Genomic DNA, 13,300 nt, shown 5'->3' with positions numbered 1-13,300 from the left:
CGTACATTTTTGTAACTGCAGATTTCACTCACTTCCTAAAACGCACAGATTTGAAAAGCTCTGTGTGCCTGATTGGCCAGCTAATCTGTATGTTGTGATTGGTCTGACTACCAGGAAATGTGACGCTCCTTACCATGTTTGAAAGATTCAGTCACAATGCAATGCTAACAGGAGTTAACTTACAGGCTGTGAGTTAGCCTGACGTTGTCATACTCAATTCTAGTCAGAATTTGAGTCTGATACCGCTCCATTGAGCTATAATTATGAGGCGTGTCTCAACCGAAAAATGCCTCTGCACTCAATTGGATAGACCTACGACCAATCAGAGCAATGGAGTGTGTGACGTATGTTGACATTACGTCTTTTGCAGCCTGACCGAACTGCTAGTTATTTCGCTACAATGACACTAACATTGTGATTATACTAAGTCTGAGTTAGCGAACGTACATCAACACCTACTATGTTTACAAAATTTCGTTTATATCACAACATGAAGTATTTACTAAGTCATACAGTAAGACTATCTCTTACCATTTGTACGTTAGGTGAACTTCATCCACGACGATACCCATTACGTTGGCTTGAAAATATTGGAGCCTAGCATGTCCCTCCACTTATTCAGCAACCACGATTCCGTGCTTCCGAAAAGAAGCTTGCAATGACCGCTAATTATATCCATCTCGTCATGCACGCCGAGTTGCATCGCCATGATACCAATTTCAGTTGCGACCAACTTTTGCTGAATCCCGTAGGGAGGACGGCAAAAACATCAACAAATGCCTTGCTCGCGTTTCTCTGTTCCTCTTTTAAAATCAATGCTCTGTCGATATCTTTTAGAACAGACTCAATGTCAGAATCCACACATCTGAATTCTCCAGCGGCAGCCATTTCGTTAAACAGATTCAACACACGTGCTCTTTGGTGACGTGGTTCATTACATTACTGTTGATTATCTGTCCATCATCGTATAAAGCCCGCCCTGACAATTTGATTGGTTCGACCAGCTTTGGGTCTAGCATAGTAGCTCCTCAACGGAGAAACCCCAGACGGATCTTCCCGTTCTCAAAATGTTGTGGGCGGGGCTAAGATCGGCTGGCACCCAGGCTAGCTGTGAGTCAGAAGCGGGAGGAATTATGAATAATGTCGCTCTTGACTACATCACCAATCCCAGGAAGTAAACTGTTGCCTACAATCCGTGTGTTTGTTGTAGTCCCAGAAAAGAGATTTACGTTGGAGACGATAACTCGCGTAATCGTTTACTTTGGGGTTTGTACCTTTTGCATATGGTTAACATGAACTAATACACACTTACACACCAAAGCAAATATAAAATCATGAATCAGACAATAAGTGCTCTTTAGCCTATGCTGGGTTGTTTCAACCATAATGCTATCGGTTCAAAATCTTTAATTTAACCCAACCATTCATCACTGTTTGACCCAATATGCCAAGTTGAAAATAACTCAGTATGTATATTTTATGCAGCTGTTTGCAGTAACTTACTGTAGATTTAAATAGATGTTATTTACTAGCAACAAAGATAAATAAACATTAAACATTAACAAGTCTTTACCTTTACAGAATTAAAAATAACAGCCTCATGCAAAGCATTCTGGTTAACAGATATCTTCATGAACCTTTTTCTGTTTTTTTCATTTAGGTTTTGGTTTCCAGAATGCTTTGCGTAAGGCCGTTATTTTAATTCTGTAAAGATAAAGACTTGTTAATGTTTAATGTTAATTTATCTTTGACCAAACTGCAGGCAGTAATACTGTAATTTATACAGAAATATTAACCAGTGTCGGTTTAAAGCAACTTGACACCCTGTTGTTTCTCAGTGTTTTGTGCTCTTAAAGTGATTATTGATTATAAAATTATGTGTGGTTGTACTACAAGATTTGGCTGTTTACAGGAAACAGTAAGTACAAACTCTATTGATCATAATGTGAGAAATAATATACACACTCCCTGACAAAAGTCTTGTCGCTTGTGTACAAATTGACCTGAAGTGCTGCTAAAATATATTTTTAATCAAAATTTGTTTTCAAGAAATGGCATTTTAATCACAACAGCTTTTGTAATAATGTTTCAGTGCAAAACGAAACTGTCAAAAAGTATTCTTATATTCACAGCTTGGTAAAGCCCATTGAGTAAATTTTTGCAAAGACAACAGTCTTGTCCATATAAGGTTCATCTGTGACTAATAATGGATCAATTAGGTCTTAGGTGTGTATAAAAAGACCCCAAGTACACTAGACCTTCACATCAACTGCAACTAGACCTCTGCAAACATGCCTAAGATTCACCCTGAGACTAAACTTTTGATTATCTAGAGGCGGAAGACCAGATCCACTGCTGATGTGACAGACATCTTCAATGTGTCTCAGCATCAAGTACAGAGGATAGAAAAAAGATTTGAAGAGACTGGAGACATTTTTGACAAGCCCAGGTCAGGCAGACCCCGCAAGACAACTGCTCGAGAGGACCGTTTGTTGGCTCGAAAATCCAAGGTCAGCCCTTTTTCCACTGCAGCAGAGCTCCACGAGACCTGGTCACCTGAAATCCCGTCAACCAGATCAGTTTGTCAGATTTTGTCTCGAAATGGCCTCCATGATCGAATCAGTGCCCAGAAGCCAGCACTAAACAAAAGGCCCACAGCCTGCTAAAAGGAAGGATGCTGGAAAAGCAGAAGGTGGATTTTTCAGATGAATCTTCTGTTGAATTACACCACAGTCGCCTCAGATATTGCAGAAGACCTACTAGAGCCCACATGGATCCAAGATTCACCCAGAAAACAGTGAAGTTTGGTGGCAGAAAAATCATGTCTGGTTACATCCAGTATGGGGGTGTGTGAGAGATCTGCAGGGTGGAAGGCAACATCAATAATCTAAAATACCAAGAAATCTTAGCTTAAAACAGGCCAAATTCTGCAGCAGGATGGTGCTTCATCGCATACTTCCATCTCCACATCAAAGTTCCTCAAGGTGAAGAAGATCAAGATGCTCCAGGATTGGTCAGCCCAGTCACCAGACATGATCATCATTGAGCATATGTGGGGTAAGATGAAAGAGGAAGCATAGAAGATGAAACCAAAGAATATTGATGAACTCTGGGAGGCATGCAAGATAATTAAATTTGGATCTCACAGCACCACTACTTAATTTGCTGACATATTTTTGTATTTGCAGTAAATTTGTTCAATTTCTGTATAGGCGACAAAACTTTTGTCTTGCCAAAATTTGACCTCTCTGTCTTTATTAAATGATAAATCTTTTTTCAGTGAAACTAATTTATTTCAGTGCATTAAAATCATTTGGGAGGGTTTTAGCTTTTCATATGAGCTATTTCTTACACCAATTGATTAATTAAAAGTCAGGTTCATAGCAGGTGTTTCTACAAAATAGATACGCGACAAGACTTTTGTCAGGGAGTTTATTACATCATAAGACTCTCATCATTAACATCTTACTGCTTGTGTTTGTGAATGTTAGTGTAACATCATAGTGATGATTTCTGGAACATTACCTCACAATGCTGCATGTTAACACATCAACCTGTTACAGCTGATCTGAGGTCTGTGAGATTTCATCCATACTGAAGAAGAAAGTGCTGAATCAACAACACAGAGCGATCATCAATCACAATCTGTTCAACTCACAAAGCAGAGAAACCAAACATTAGAAAAACAGTTAAACTTCCCTAAAAGTCTCTCTGTCCATGTTTATGGTTCCACAAAGAACTTGTGACACCGCACAAAGGCTCTCAGAGACTATAAAGGTCAGATTTAAAGAAGTACGTTTATCTATTCCAACAAAAAAAAAAAACGTTTTATAGCCTCATAAGACAGGAAAACATTTGATTGTATTGTAATGTTCTGATGCTGATCTGTAAGAACCTAAAAACCTGAGATCATCTGAATCCTCTTGAAATAAAGTTATGGACATCTAAGATTTTATGAATAACCATCAAAAATGTTTTGAAACTCACTGATTGGAGACACATGAGACGTCTGGATCGACAGTTACTTCACGATTTACAGACATTCAATGTTTGATTGTTGGATCGACATGAAGTTTACTGCTCGCTGTAGGACAACAATCCATTCAAGCCTGTTTGATTTTCTTATCTTGCCACATTTGGACTATAATGAAAAGACAATTCTGTTATTTCATCATAATGTCATGGTGTTTTAAGAGCCGTTCAAGGACCTATAATGGGCTCTTAAAAATGAGTTCTGATGAGGAATCAACAGGAAGATCAAATGCTTGTATTCAGACTCTCTCGAGCTGTTTTGGTCTTTTGATGACAGGTGATTTTCTGAGCTTTGACAATCCGTGAAACACAAATCAAAAAGAAAATTACAAATCCAACAAGAAGAAACTCCTGCTGTGTAATTTGAATGCAATTTAAAATCTTTTCAATGAAAACGATGAGTTTTTGCTTGAGGTGTTTTGATGTATTTTGACAGAAAGTGGAATCGAATGCCTGTAAAACCAGAAAGAGAAATGTTTGGTACAACACAACACCTGAATCATTCATCATCTGCCTTCATCTTATAAGTGTTTGATTTCCCCAAACAAAGGTCAATTTATTCTCAAATAACACAACTATGAAAGCAGACCCTAAATTAAGTTCATAATGAAATAGTTTTCAGGTCAAATTGATTTAAAGCAAATTCTGATCTCCAAACTTTAAGTGTCGATCAGAAATCTTTCTGCAGTCTTAATATCTTGTGTTACATGAACATTAAATCTTAATCTTAATAACATCTCAGTGAAAGCTAAGGCTGTATATCAGTAACTGTGTAAACATGATCAGACATCATGACACGCATCATCATGATAATCACCCCTGAATAAACCATTCACCATTACAACACAACCAATCAGATGAGCGGAACATGTTCAATAGACTGAATGGAGTCTGATCTCAGATCAGCATCATTACACGACTGCATGAGAGCCTGATGAGAAAATAACTATTGACTTTCAGTTGATGCTCAGCAGATTGTGCTGTGATTTACTGTATGAAAGAAAAATCAACATCAACGAAGACTGCTGATCTTCCACAGATGAGTTTAAAGCTCAGATCTGATCGTGTCTCGTCTCAATCATTTCATTTTCTTCATCACGCAATCCTGACATTCAGTACAGATGAAAATCATTCTAACTTAACTCTACTGGGTTATTTTTAAAAGGGACAAACCCTGGGTTAAATTAACCTATACAAATATTCATATTTGACCCAACCATGGGTTAAAACAATGCATCATGGGTTAATTTATGACATATATTTAATTTATAAATGCAATTATAAATGGTTTTCTTTTATTTAGGTTGTCCTTAATATTTAACATATAACAAACGTCACACAAACAGACAGAGAAAAGAGAAAAGCTAAAGTGTTTGCTTCTGACGTGCGGTGGGTGAGAAATATATCAATATATTCACGCCATTGCGGATTCTGGTCGCAGGGCCGAGCTGCAGCGGTTCAACACAGACTGATGCTGGCAGCTATGCAAATACAGCCATGTAGCCGTCAGACAGCAGATTACTTCTCCTGCATTTACTATTCATATATTTGCAAGGTGACTCACATCAGACAACGCAGGTGATCAAGAGAAAGAGAGAGAGAGAGAGAGAGAGAGAGAGAGAGAGAGAGAGAGAGAGAGAGAAATAGATGATTGATCCAGAGTAGAGTAGTTGTTGCAGAAATCATCAGGTTTACAGATGTGTCTGCAGGTTTTATATGAACAGCATCAGTGTGAGTGTTTTCATGTCAGCAGTAACATCATCATAAGTGTGTCTTCATCTATAGTCTGAATGTTACACAATAATAATTATAATGGTCATGGTAAAGTTTCTCTATAAATGCATTCATGATTTCATTTCTTTCTGCATTAGAAAACAAACACATCCACAAACAGAATACATTAAAAGAAATGCATGCTAATATTTATTACTGCTTCAATCTATCAACACAATTTATCTGTTAGCATCTCAATGATGGGAAAATATTACATGACTCTGATTGGCTGATGGCATCACTGATGGTGTCAAACCCATCATCAGGAGCTGTGAGAAATAAAGAAATCCCTCATGGTATCGTGTGACAACATTAAAGTCTTCTCATGTTTGATTGGGTTCTTTACTTTGGTGTTCTTTGAGGATAAACTCATTCATTTGTTTGTTTGTTTATTCATCTGTCCATCCATTCATACAATCATTTACTCTCATTCATCAGTTCTGTTTGTTCACTTTGATTCACACACCAATAATCTTCCTTCCAGAGATCTTCAAAACATCAGGAAACAGAAGAGTTGAAGAAACATTGAACTGAAGGAAATTTTGTCCGGTTTTCTCTGTGTGTCAGCAGAATCGGTTTGTCCCAGAATTCACTGCAGGAACGTTGATGTCAGCAATATTCCCAATAGTCTCAGCATTAGAGGACAGAACGTCAATCACCAATAGAAATAACACAGAGCATTTCTCTGGATGAAGAACAATCTGAGAAACTGATCAATGTTTTTCAGAGAAAGAAGAGAAACAGGAGTACTAATGTGTTGAGTTGTTTGAATTGAAGTAAGCTGAGCTGTGTTGGGTGTAACTAGTTTCTAAGTAATTAGTTACTGTAATTTAATAACGTTTTACTTATAAAAGTAAAGTAAGGGATTACTCAGTCATTTAATGACAGTAAATTCTGTTTATGGACTGTAGATCAGAGGTCTTCAACGTTTTTTGGGTCAGGGACCCCTTAGATGAGAAAGGCATGGAGCAGGGACCCCCTAATTCTAAATGTGTAAAACAGAGATATTTAAGTAAGCAGTAAGGTACGAGAGGCTGCCTTTTCGTATTAGGCACAACGCAAAGTGGAGTAAAGTACAACTGATGACCAATCAGAAACAAGGACTGGAACTGTTTTATAAATATAAACAAACCATATTGTCACACAGCCATACTATATTAACATGCATAATTTTTTTTGATTTGAAGTAGATTTTGTTTTTATATTAAAATAATAATAATAATAATATTAATAAAATATTATTTTAAGGTATTTGCAGTGTAATAGATTTTCATTTTACTGTGATTTAGACAAGGGCTTTCAGTTTATAAAGATGACTGATCATGGTGAATGGCACAAAGACTGTCTATTCTGGTGGGGATGGAGGTTGTGCTACTTTATAATTTTGAGGTCTGCTGCCTTGCATGTGTATCATCATTGTCACGAGTTTGAGTAATGCATTTCTGCATAGCTTCATATCAGACTCAAGAGAACAACATGCAACGAGTCCGAGTGCATCTCTTTGGGGCAACTTTTTGAGAGGCGGATTTCAACCTGACTATGAATCTTGCACAAAGCACCATCATGGCGCGCGTTTATTCATTTTTAAATGCGAGCGACAGTTTTGTCACAGTTTAAAATGCAGACGCGGTGTGGTGTCATTTGCCTGTTGAGTTAGCGCTTTAAATCTGAACCGCGTGAAACAGCCGTCCAAGTTCAGAAATATAGATGAGACAACATGTCGCAATGATTCTAAAATTCTGAAAAAGACATACGTAAGATTTACCTGTTTTATGATGACTTTTGTGTCGCTACTGCTGCTTCCTGAGTGGACATTTATAATCTTTAGATATTTTATTTTGCTCCGCTGGCTAAACTGAACGCACGCCTTCAAACCTATGCGGCCACGCACGTGCACAACTTAAAGGGGACATGTAACGTTTTGTACATATATTTTACGTTTTAACCAAAAAATAGCTTGTCGTTAAACATCATTTGGCGGACCCCCTGCAGTTCCGTCATGGACCCCCTGGGGGCCGCGGACCCCCGGTTGAAGACCCATGCTGTAGATCAATGATATATAATACAATAGTGGATTTAACATCAACATTAAAAGTCTAAAGTTAAAATGCATGTTTTTTATGAATCCTTCTCACTTAAAATATTTTGGTGAGTTAATAAAAATAATGGTAAAGCTCTAGTGTAGTTTACAATCCTCACTATTAACTAGTTAGTTATTAGCATTAATATTACTGAGATATTGGCTGTTTATTAATAGTTAAAAAGCAAATATAAATGCCTGGTTCTGCTAAATCTTATTCTACATCCTTAATCCTACCCAATTCCTAAACTTAACAACTACTTTACTAAGTATTAATAAGCAGTAATTAGGACTATATTGAGGCAAAAGTAGTTAATAGTGAGAACTGGACCTTAAAATGTGTGAGCAGAATAACTGATGTACTCTTATATGATTTATTCAAGTCTATCTTTGTATAATTTATTAAATAGGATTTTAAAAAGTAATTAGTAATTAAATACTTTTTATAATTTGTACAGTAAACTAATTACATGACTAAGTATGTAACTAGTAATTAATACCAACACTGAAGCTGCGTCTGGCTGTACTTTCACATGAATGAAAATATAACTGATGTTTATTTCTCATTCTTCACACATACACATGTTAAATACTGCTTTCAGAAAATTTCACATAATGTAATGAAGTTTTTGTTCTAGAGATCAGTTGTTATAGCTTATAAAATATAGTTGAAATATATACTTCATTTTCTAAGTTGTAGCAACTCATCTCTTGTCAAGATAAATAAAAGTAAGTTGAAATGACTTGTAAATCCAAATTGATTGAACAAAAACATTTAAGGCAGGAAAGATGTAAACTGCACAAAGAAGGCAAATCTCACTAGAATGAAACAGACAAAAATGCAAAAGTTTCTCTTTTCAGGTTTTTCTGAGTCTCTGTATATTTCAGATGAGAGATGTGAGTCTCTTGTCTTGATTTTAGGTTTCTCTTCACAGGTGACGACACAGCGCCAATAAGAGGAAATAATTACAGCGACGGTGTCATGAGAGATTAACATCTGAGAGAAACTGACTGCTCTGAAGTCATATTGATGATCTGAGTTTAAAAGAGACAGAAGAAAGATTGACATCTACACACTTTAATCCTTCCTCTATAGAGTCATGATGGACACTCTTAGAATTATAAACCAGCTGTCTCATATATATATCATTAAACTTAACCTACCATTGAGGTTACAGACCAATTATAAACACAGTAAAAGTAAAGATTTTAGAAGATAAATATTGCCAGAGTGTTTGTTAGGTTGCAGATAGTGTCATTAACATCATAATTATATGAAAGAGAAAGAATAAGGTCAGATTTTATTTTAAAGAGCACTCATTATGCCATTGCTAAAACTACCTTTCATGCAAATGTAAAGTGCACACCATTAATAATTGTTGCTTTTAGGTTCTGTTGAGCGTGCTAAATATGTAGTTTTGTACATTGTGTTGTGTGCATTCAAGCTAAGCAGTTAACTCAACCTCAAGCTAAGCAGTTAACTCACGTTTAGCGTTCTGCTAATCAGCTACACTGAAAAAAATGATTCATTGAATTTAATCAATTTTTTTAAGGTAAGTGGTTGCAATCAATTTATTTAAGCTACATTTAAACAAAAAAAGATTAATAAAGTAAAATAAAATATAAAACTTTTGTTTAAATGTAGCTTAAATAAATTGATTGCAACCACTTACCTTAAAAAAATTGATTAAATTCAATGAATCATTTTTTTCAGTGTACCGCTATTGTCTACAAAGGTGTTGATTAATATATAAATATATGGCGAGCACCGTACACTTTATTCATTTTCCACTGTAAACACAGACTAATGTACAACTGCAACCAAACTTAACAACTACTTTACTAAGTATTAATAAGCAGTAACTGGAGTATATTAAGGCAAAAGTAGTTAATAGTTAGATAATAGTGAGAACTGGACCAGCTCTTTTAATCCTATATTTGTATCATTAACTAAATAGGATTAGTAATCAGTAATGAAATACTTTTTGGAGAGAGTCATTTGTACAGTAATCTACAAACATGATTGAAGATGTAATTAGTAACTAGTAATTAATTACTTTTTTGAGTAACTTACCCAACACTGGAGATGATGAGGGGAAAGAAGGATTGTTTGATTTTGAGCACAGATGAAATGATTTTGAGGCGATAGAGTCGGAGTTCTGTGAATGTAGTTTGAAGATTTGGTTTTGTGTTGAAAGTTTTGAGTAAGTGAGCAATAGTTTAAAGAAATGTGTTTTAGCAATTGTGAAAAACTGTAATCCATCTGTAACAGCATGAATGAGGTAAGTGGTGGTGAGTGACACCCGTGATGACCAATCAGCAATGAGTATCGGCTATATTAGAGCTGGTTGGCTTTAGCTTGGTATGCGTCACGTCCGGACCCTCCCCTTGTCACTGTGGTCAGGCCACCCTCCACTTTGAAAAAGACGGTCAAACTAGCCCTCACGTTTTTTTCTGTGTGCACATATATTAGGCATTACGGTAAACGCACGAGAGGAATGATTTCAAAATAAAAGTTTCTCACTTAATCTGTTGATATTTCTGTTGCATTCTGTGTCTATTTTAAATCGTTGCTAGGGTATTATGGGTTGTTGCTAGGCTGTTTCTGATGCATTCTGTGTGGTTGCTAGGGTTCTTTAAGTGGTTGCTAGGCTGTTTCTGTTGTGTTTTGTGTGGTTGCTAGGCTGTTTCTGATGCATTCTGTGTCTGTTAAGTCATTGCTAGGGTATTATGGGTTGTTGCCAGGCTGTTTCTCCTGCACTCCGCGTGGCCGCCAGGCTGTTGCTACGGTTCTTTAAGTTGTAACTAGGGTATTATGGGTGGTTGCTAGGCTGTTTCTGTTGCATTCTGTGTCTGTTAAGTCGTTGCTAGGGTATTATGGGTTGTTGCTAGGCTGTTTCGCTTGCATTCTATGTGGTTGCTAGGCTGTTGCTAGGGTTCTTTAAGTTGTAACTAGGGTATTATGGGTGGTTGCTAGGCTGTTTCTGTTGCATTCTGTGTGTGTTTTAAGACGTTGCTAGGGTATTATGGGTGGTTGCTAGGCTTTTTCTCTTTCATTCTGTGTGGTTGCTAGGGTTCTTTAAGTGGTTGCTAGGCTGTTTCTGTTGCATTCTGTGTCTCTTTTAAGTAATTGCTAGGGTATTATGGGTTGTTGCTAGGCTGTTTTTCTTGCATTCTGTGTGGTTGCTAGGCTGTTGCTACGGTTCTTTAAGTTGTTGCTAGGCTGTTTCTGTTGCACACTGTAAGTCATTGCTAGGGTAATATGGGTGGTTTCTATGCTGTTTCTCTTGCATTCTCTGTGTGTTTTAAGTCGTTTCTAGGGTATTATGGGTGGCCTCTATGCTGTTTCTCTTGCATTCTCTGTGTTTTAAGTGGTTGCTAGGGCATCATGGGTGGTTGCCAGGTTGTCTCTGTTGCATTCTGTGTGGTTGCTAGGGTTCTTTTAGTGGTTACTAGGCTGTTTCTGTTGCATTCTGTGTGTGTTTTAAGTGGTTGTTAGGGTATTATGTGTGGTTGCTAGGCGATTTCTGTTGCATTCTGTGTGGTTGCTAGGGTGCTTTAAGTGGTTGCTAGGCTGTTTCTGTTGTATTCTGTGTGTGTTTTAAGTGGTTGCTAGGGTATTATGGGTAGTTGCTAGGATGTTTCTGTTGCATTCTGTGTGTGTTTTAAGTGGTTGCTATGGTATTATGGGTGGTTTCTAGGCTGTTTCTGTTGCATTCTGTGTGGTTACTTGGGTTCTTTAAGTGGTTGCTAGGATGTTTCTGTTGCATTCTGTGTGTGTTTTAAGTGGTTGCTAGGGTATTATGGGTTGTTGTAGGCTGTTTCTCTTGCATTCTGTGTGGTTGCTAGGCTGTTTCTGTTGCACACTGCAAGTCGTTTCTAGGGTATTATGGGTGGTTGCTAGGCTGTTTCTCTTGCATTCTCTATGTTTTAAGTGGTTGCTAGGGTATCATGGGTGGTTGCTAGGTTGTTTCTGTTGCATTCTGTGTGTGTTTTAAGTGGTTGCTAGGGTATTATGTGTGGTTGCTAGGCGATTTCTGTTGCATTCTGTGTGGTTGCTAGGGTGCTTTAAGTGGTTGCTAGGCTGTTTCTGTTGCATTCTGTGTGTGTTTTAAGTGGTTGCTACGGTATTATGGGTAGTTGCTAGGATGTTTCTGTTGCATTCTGTGTGTGTTTTAAGTGGTTGCTATGGTATTATGGGTGGTTTCTAGGCGTTTCTGTTGCATTTTGTGTGGTTACTTGGGTTCTTTAAGTGGTTGCTAGATTGTTTCTGTTGCATTCTTTGTGGTTGCTAGGCTGTTTTTGTTGCATTCTGTGTGTTTTAAGTCGTTCCTAGGGTATTATGGGTGGTTGCTAGGCGGGGTCTGTTGCATTCTGGTTGATTGCTATGCTTTTGTTAGGGTTTTAAGTAGTTGCTAGGGTATAGCTATGGTTTTCTATGTGATTGCTAAACTGTTGCTAGGGTATTATGGGTGTTTGCTAGGCTGTTACTGTTGCATTCTGTGTCTGATTTAAGTGGTTCCTAGGGTGTTATGATTGGCTGCTGGGCTGTTTCTGTTGCACTATGTGTTTGTTTTAAGTAGTTGCTAGGGTATTATGGGTGATTGCTAGGCTGTGGCTCTGGTATTCTGTGTGGTTGCTACGGTATTATGGGGGGTTGCTAGGCTGTTGTATGATTCTGGTTGTTTGCTGATATTGCTTTTGTTTTCTGGATAATTGCTAGACCGTTTCTAGGGTATAATGGGTGGCTGCTATACTGTTGCTAGGGTGTTCTTTGCAAGGGTATTTTAGGTGGTTCATAAAATTGCTAGGCTGTTCAGGGTGGTTGACACAAAACGATATGCATTTAATACAGTGTCTGTGAGTGAATGGTAGGTAGTTGCTACAGTATTATGGGTGGTTGCTAGTGTTACTAGTTGCTTGGGTTGTTCAGGGGATTGACAGAGCATTGCTATAGTCAATATTTTCTTTATATATTTAGTTAGATGTTAAAGAGAAAACTACCTGTTTCCACAAAATCATTCCACTTCTGAATGATAGTACACCATCTCAGGTTGTCACATCTGTAGTATCATCAAAGTCTGATATGCTGTTTTTAAAATAGAGAGCTCTAAGTAGTCCGATACACTTGCAGTATTTTCTATACATTCGGTTAGATGTTAAAGGGAAACTACCTGTTTCCAAGGAATCATTCCACTCCTAAATGATAGTACACCACCTCAGGTAGTCACTCCTGCAGTATCATCATAGTCTGATATGCTGGTTTTAAAATATAGAGCCCTGAGCTATCATATACACACTGTATTTTCTAAACATTCAGATAGATGTTAAAAGAAAACTACCTGTTTCCACAGAATTATTTCACTTCTGAATGATAGTACACCATCTCAGGTTGTCACTCCTGCACTCTCATCA

Source organism: Misgurnus anguillicaudatus, chromosome 9 (assembly GCF_027580225.2).
Source record: "Misgurnus anguillicaudatus chromosome 9, ASM2758022v2, whole genome shotgun sequence".
Classification (NCBI taxonomy): domain Eukaryota; kingdom Metazoa; phylum Chordata; class Actinopteri; order Cypriniformes; family Cobitidae; genus Misgurnus; species Misgurnus anguillicaudatus.
Note: the sequence above shows the minus strand (reverse complement) of the source record.